General features: G+C 36.1%; 1 pseudogene; it reads left to right on the top strand.

Moving 5' to 3' along the window:
* The first annotated feature begins 3,791 nt into the window (after positions 1–3,791).
* LOC102837840 lies at positions 3,792–4,773 on the top strand (annotated as a pseudogene).
* The last annotated feature ends 2,921 nt before the right edge of the window (positions 4,774–7,694 follow it).

A 7,694-nucleotide genomic window follows, 5' to 3' on the forward strand; every position in this document is an offset into this window, starting at 1 on the left:
AGCACTCCTGGAATTAGGGTTTTAATTGAGGAAGGCAAACTATATATGCAAAATCTATAAGTCACAGGTGTTCAGATTTATCATAATCATAAGTATGAAATAAATTTATATAGGTTTACAATTTACTATTGAGCTGGCAGGTGAGACCTCATTTTAATATATTTGAATACAATCTAAAGGAAAAGAAGATGACAGCTTTGTAGATACTTTTGCGGGGGGGAAATGTGGAGAAGAAATAGAGCAAGTACAAATGTCCTGAGGCAGCAAAAGGTCTACCATGTTTCTAAATAAAACTTAAGCTCCTGCCCTAATGAAAGCAAAATAATTGGTTTAGATGGATATTTTAGGAAGGTGAAAGGAGGCAAGATGATGTGAGACCTTGTAGAGAAGTTATCTTTTACTTCAAATGTGATTGGAAGCTACTCAATCAGCCTGAGAAGTCACATTCTGTGACTTACTTCTTAGTCATTCTCTGGTTAGTGTGTTGAGAATAGACTAGAAGCAAGCAAAAGTAAGAATGAGGAAAATAATTATTCCACTCCTTTTACTCATAAACTATCCAAGTTTATTGTTTTTCACAGATAAAACAATCTTAATATGTTGCTGTTGAGTCTATTTCAACTCATAATAACCCCTTGTGGATTAAAGTAGATTTGTGCTCTGTTGAGTTGATTTTTTTTTTTTTTTAAAGTATATCACCAAGTCTTTTCTCTGAAGAGACTTTCTCTGAAGAGTCTCTGGGTAGATTCACACCTCCAAAATTTCTTTTAGCAGTTAGGCACAGTAAGTGTTTTTACCACTCAGAGACTCCAGAACAGTCTTACATATCCCCCCAGTTATTGAGATTACAGTTTGCTACATTCAACAACAGTCCTGGTGTGGCGCTGTGGATTAATGAGTCAGACTGCAAAGTCATTTGAACTGCAAGGTCAGTGGTTCAAGTACACCAGTTGCTCCATGGAAACCCTATACAGGGTTGTTATGGGTCAGAATCAACTCATCGGCACTTAACAACACCAACATTCAACAAGTACATCAGCAAGTCCAAGTTCGTCATGGTTTAGGGGCCTATAGATCTTACCAGTGTATAAAATACTCAACACAGAATGATAGCGTATAAACAGGATAAATAATTTACAATTGGGGAAATGGAAAACAAATAGCAGCCTTTTATCCATAGAATTATCAAATTATGGCCAAGAATAGAGTTTTTCCATTTTCTAAATAGAATAAATTGTTTGTTTGTGATTATAACTGCCTTAGGTTCTGGTCTCTGGAAATCATTTTTACAATGGTCTCTGTGATCCCTAGTCTATGCCTCATCTTCCAAGTCCTCATTTGTGGAATGTATATTTGATGATTCACTGTATTTATAAACTATAACTCATTGAGTGGTGCTGTAGGTTCAGCACTGCACTGTGAATCACAAGGTTGGCAGTTCAAACCCATGAACTGCTCCTTGGAAATACTATACAGGGTCGCTATGAGCCAGAACTGACTCAATGGCACTTCACATCACACACATCACATAGGCTATAAACTAGGTACAAATACTTAGTTAATACTGACTGAAAAACTGCCCCTAGGGAAAACACAATGTTCATTTGCTGTGAGCATATGGTCACTTATTTAGTAACTGACCAATGCATAATCTTGCTTTATGTGTATGTTGGACACAACAGTATATGTCATATTTGAGCAATGTTAATTCAACATACATTCAAATTACTGTAGCTATAGCCTTCAGACTAGACAGAAATTCAGCCTATACTGGAAGGCCATTTTAAACAACAAAATTCGTAACAAATAGCACAAAAATGTGCTCAAAGTGTGCTATTTAAGCCTCAAAGTCTGCAGTTCATATCCACCAGCCTTTCCTTGGAAACTCTATACATGGTTGCTATGGGTTGGCAGACTCAACTATTTACCAAAACAACACAACAACAATAAATATTTCAAAAAAAGGATATATGTTTATAGGTAAGGACTGAGATCTCAGCTCAGAACATTCTTGTTGAGTGACAAACTTTTCACCCTTTTGTGAGTGCATGCAATTAACCACAAAGCATTACAAGTATTAATTTGAGATTGCAATTGAATTTTATTAGGGAAACAAATAAAAAATTAAAATTCCATGAATAATGAGGATCTGCTGTAATTTTTGATGATTCCATATCTTTCTATGCTTGTTTTTGTTTGTTCAGTTTGGAGGGGCTGTAGAAGTAGAAAAAGTGCAGTCAAACTTTAACTTCTAGAGTATCTGACAAACAATACATTGAAAAATGTTTTAAACTCCTGTTATTTTAGTTACTCATCTCTACCATATGCAAGTAACTATAGCCAATAGTCTTATCTACATATAAGTTTTAGTATAAGGACTATGGTCTTTGAGGACTCCTGCTGTAGCATTGTAGAATAAGCACTGGATTGCTTACCACAAGGTTGGTGTTTCAGATCCACCAGTCACTCCTTGGAAACCATATATAGGATTGCTATGAGTCAGAATGGACTCAACAACACTTAACAACAGCAACAACAACAATCCATGGTCTTTGAATTACTGGTCATTATACTCTTACCATTCATTCTCCATTTCTTTTGCTCTTATTTAAAGCAATTCTCTTTCTCTAACCTTTCTTATCCTCCACTGACTAGTTGAAACAAAAAGTGACTGCTTTTGGTCATCATCTTTGCTTGCAAAGCCCTCTGTATTGCAGGATGTGGTATTGATCTTCTATGTCAGCAGCTTTGAAACAACTGTTGGTGAATACTCCAAAGTATCCAAATTCCTGTAATTTGCATTTCTCTATGTTTTAGGTCCCTAGCAAACATCTCTTTACTCAGAGATACAAACATGGCTAAGGGTAGGAGTTTCTTACTAGACATTTCAAGTTAATCTTCATATTGAGCTAGCACTTAAGGGCCCTCTCCTGACATTGGGTTCAGAGAACATAGATAGCTCTATATGAAAGATTCTGATACCTCAGATGACTTTGTTGTAGGAGACAGGACTAAGCCAAGACTTTTAGAGATCGACAATCCAGTGCCTTTTGCAAAATGGGACAACTTTTTCACACTGCCAATAGGGCTCATCTTTGGGCATAGCATGTTCATTCAATTATATTATCTTTCCCTTACATATGAAGAGAAAGGTTATCACAGACATATGAAGAAATTGTATAAATCACAGAAAGAGACAGAATCAAGCAAATATAAAAGGAAGTTAGAGAAACAAGCCACAATATGATTCCCAGATAAAATCATCTCAACTTAGTCAAATTTAGACTTTATACTAACAAATGTTTATTTACTAAAAGTTTGTCCATTAGCATAATAAGGAATATATTTTGACTAAAATAAGTATTTGCTGTTTTTATATAATTCAAATTTAACTGAATGTCCTGCATTTTTATTTGTTTCAACTAATCAGTGGAGGATAAGAAAGGTTAGAGAAAACTGTACTTGATATCTTGGGAGTATCAGCAGTCTGGGAAAGGAGTCGAGTGGTAACATGACCCATAAGGAGACACAGACCAGAGTTTAGAAGAAGTTTAAATTATTTCTGCATCATGATATTGAATAGAGGAAGATATTCACTCCCCACTAACCCATCAGACTATTATTTGTCTTATGGATATATCACTTCATTTGTGAAACCCCAAACACAATTATTTTTTAAATGTAAATGTGTCTAGTCTGATTTGATGCTGTCCTGCGTAGCTGTTTTCAGTAGCAGCAACCCAGTTCTCTACTCCCTTCTTCTCTATCACCTAAGTGCGTACCATCACCCTATGGAGGATTCGATGGATATGGACACGTGCCCTCTGAGATCCCAAAACTATTTCTTTGGTTGTGAACTAAAAACAGATAAAGATTATCACTTTAAGGTGGACAACAATGAAAATGAGCAACAGTTGTCATTAAGAATGGTCAGTTTAGGGGCTGGTGCCAAGGATGAACTGCACATTGTTGAAGCAGAGGCAATGAATTATGAAAGTTGTTGTTATGTGCTGTGGAGTCAGTTCCGACTCAAAGAAACCCTTTACAGGGTTTCCAAGGCTGTAAATTGTTACGGGAGTAGAAAGCCTCATCTTTCTCCCACGGAACAGCTGGTAGCCCAATTAGTCACACTGGCTACTTTGAAAATGTCTGTACAGCCAACAGTGTCCCTTTGAAATAACACCACTAGTGGTCTTAAGGTTGAAGTGTTGTTCAGGGCCTGTGCATATTAGTGGACTGCATTTAGTAGTGATGGAGAAAAGCTCAGTCAGATGATGAAGAGGAGGAATATGTGAAACTCTTATGTATGTCAGGAAAGCAGTCTGCCCCTGGAAGTGGTAACAAGGTTCCACAGAAAAAAGTAAAGCTTGCTTCAGATGAAGTTGATGATGATGACAATGATGATGATGACTTTGATGATGATGAAACTGAAAAAAAAATTTCCAGTGAATAAATTTATACAGAATACTCCAGCTAAAAATGCAAAAAAAAAAAAATCAAACCAGAATGGAAAAGACTCAAAACCATCAATACCAAGACAAAAGGTCAATAATCCTTAAAAAAAAAAAACCAGGAAAAAACACCTAAAACACCCAAAGGACCTAGTTCTGTAGAAGATATTAAAGCAAACATGCAAGCAAGTATAGAAAAAGGTGGCTCCCTTCCAAAGGTGGAAGCCAAATTCATCAGTTATGTGAAGAATTGTTCCCGGATGACAGACCAAGAGGCTATTCAAGAGCTCTGGCAGTGGAGGAAGTCTCTTTAAGAAAATAGTTTAAAGTTTGTTAAAAATTTCCATCTTATTTCATTCTGTAACAGGTGCTATTTGGCTGTACTTTTTTGTAATGCAGAGTGAGAACTTTTCCTACCGTGTCTGATAAATGTTGTCCAGGTTCCTTTGCCAAGAATGTGTTGTCCAAAATGCCTGTTTAGTATTTAAAGATGGAACTCCACCCTTTGCTTGATTCTAACTATGTATGGAATGTTATGATAAGAGCAGTGGTCAGACAAATGGAAATGGTGGGGAGACAAAAATAAACATGTGAAATAAACTCAGTATTTCAATAAAGTATATAAAAAAAGTAAATGTGTCTAAAACAAAATCATCAAGGTTCTGCTAATATACTAAGAATCACATGACTGTCTTCATAAAATATAAACTTTCATGCCTCACCTTCATATATTGTGATTAAATGTAGCTGGAATTGGTCTTAAGTATCTGAAATTTAGATAATTTTGCATGCAAATATTTTGCCAAATTTTGAGATATATTAATCTTATATTTATGAATTCTGCTGTATCATCATATACTGTTTATATAAATAACATATGATGGAGACTTTTTTTTTTTTAAGTTTTTATTATGAGGTTTACATGGGAGAACATCAGCTTCACATTCATCCTATCATATTTCATTTCATTGCAATAATTATAATCCCCTCCATGCATCATCAAATAACCAAAGGGTACACCCCACAGGCCCTGTCCCCCCGGCCATCAGCACACAGTCCCTCTCCCTCCCTAATTCTAGTACAGTCTTCATTATTTGCTGTCAAACATGTATATGAGGCAATTGAAAATACCGAGGACAGGATGAGGAATGCCTTTGTGCTCAAACTAACATCTTTGCTCTTAATACTTTAAAAAGGTCTTTTGCAGCAGTTTTGTAATACATTGTTTGATTTCATGAATGCTGCTTCCAAGAGCATTGTTTGTGTATTCAACCAAATTAAAATATTTGACAACTTCAATCTTTTCACCAATTATCATGAATGTGGTGCTGTAGGGTCAGCACTGGACTTTGAACCAAAAGTCCAGCAGTTTAAACCCACCAGCTACTACTTGGAAACTCTCCATAGGGTTGCTATGAGTTGGAAGAGACGTGACAGCACTTAAGAATAACAACAAACTTTTATTGATCCAGTTGTCATTTTCTGTACATTGACGTGCAATCCGTACTAAATGTCATAATCTTTGAACATCACAGTAAGTATTTCATGTCCTCTTGGCTTTAAGTAAGCAAGTTTATGTCATCTGCATATCCTTGTTATGTTGTGGTTAGGTGCCCTCGAGTCAGTACCAACCCATAGTGAACTTATGTATGACAGAATAAGTATGATGAAAGGATAAAACCCTGGCACACACCTTTCTTAATTGTAAAACATTCAATAACTTCTTATTTTGTTTTGATGACTGCCTCTTGGTCTTTGTACAGGTTTATGGGCACACTTCAGTGTTCTGGAATACTCATTCCTTACAATGTTATCAAAAGTTTGATATGATCTACATAGTTGCATGTCTCATAGTCATAGTCAATAAATCACAAATAAAAATATTTCTGGTATTCTTTGCTTTCAGTCAAGATACATCTGACATTAACATTGACATCCCTTGTTACACGTCCTTTTCTGATTACAGCTTACCATTTCTGGCAGCAGCACATCTGCATATATATTATTGCAACTGTTTTTAAATTGTCGTTTGAACAATTTCACTTGCATGTGATATTAATGATATATGTGGCTGATTTCCCAATTCTATTAGGTCACTTGTATTTGAAATGACCACAAATATAGATGTTTTACAATTGGTTGACCATGTAGCCACATTCCAAATATCTTGACATCCACAAGCAAGTGTTCTCAATGCTGCAAATGGAATAAAATATTTTAAAAATTCATTTGCTTATGGGAACAACAAAAAATTAGGAGAAACAGCCCAAACATCCATTAATAATTGGAACATGGAATGTATGGTATGACTCTAGGAAACTGTTATTGTTGTTAGGTGTCATTGAGTTGGTACCAACTCACACTGACCCTATGCAAAACAGAACCAAACATTGCTCTGTCCTAGGCCAACTTCACCATTGTTGCCACACTTGAGCCCATTGATGTTGCCACTTTGCAAATCCATCTCACTAAGTGTCTTCCTCTTTTTCTATGACCTTCCACCTTACCAAACATGATATCTTTCTCCAGTAACTGGTCCCTCCTGACAAAATGTCCAAAGTATGAGAAATGAAGTTTGGCCATCCTGGCCTCCAAGGAGCACTCCAGCTGCACTTCTTCCAACATAGATATGTTTGTTGTTTTGACATCCCATGGTACTTGCAATATTCTACTCCAACACCATAATGCAAATGCATCAATTATTCTGTGGTCTTCCTATTCACTGTACAGCTTTCACATGCATATGATGTTATATGAAACACCATGGCTTGGGGCAGGCGCACCTTAGTCCTAAAGTTGACATTATTGATCTTCTATACTTTAAAAAGGTCTTGTGCAACAGATTTGCCTAATGCAATATGTCATTTGATTTCTTAATTGCTGCTTCCATGAGTGTTGATGGTTGATTCAGGAAGAATGAAGTCCTTGACAACTTCAATCTTTTCTCCATAGATAAGAATGTTGTTTGTTGATCCAGTGGTGAAGATTTTTGTTTTCTTTATATTGAGATGCAATCCAAACAGAAGGCTGTGCTCTTTGTTCTTCATCAGTAAGTATTTCAATTTCTCTATACACATGGACCTCACCAGATGGAACACATAGAAATCAAATTGACTACATCTGTGGAAAGAAAAGATGGAAAAGCTCCATATCATCAGTGAAAACAAGACCAGGGACAGACTGTGGGACAGACCATAAATAACTGATATGCAAATTCAAACTGAAGCTGAAGAAAATGAAAAC

The sequence above is a fragment of the Chrysochloris asiatica genome, unplaced genomic scaffold (assembly GCF_000296735.1).
Source record: "Chrysochloris asiatica unplaced genomic scaffold, ChrAsi1.0 scaffold00066, whole genome shotgun sequence".
NCBI classification, from domain to species: domain Eukaryota; kingdom Metazoa; phylum Chordata; class Mammalia; order Afrosoricida; family Chrysochloridae; genus Chrysochloris; species Chrysochloris asiatica.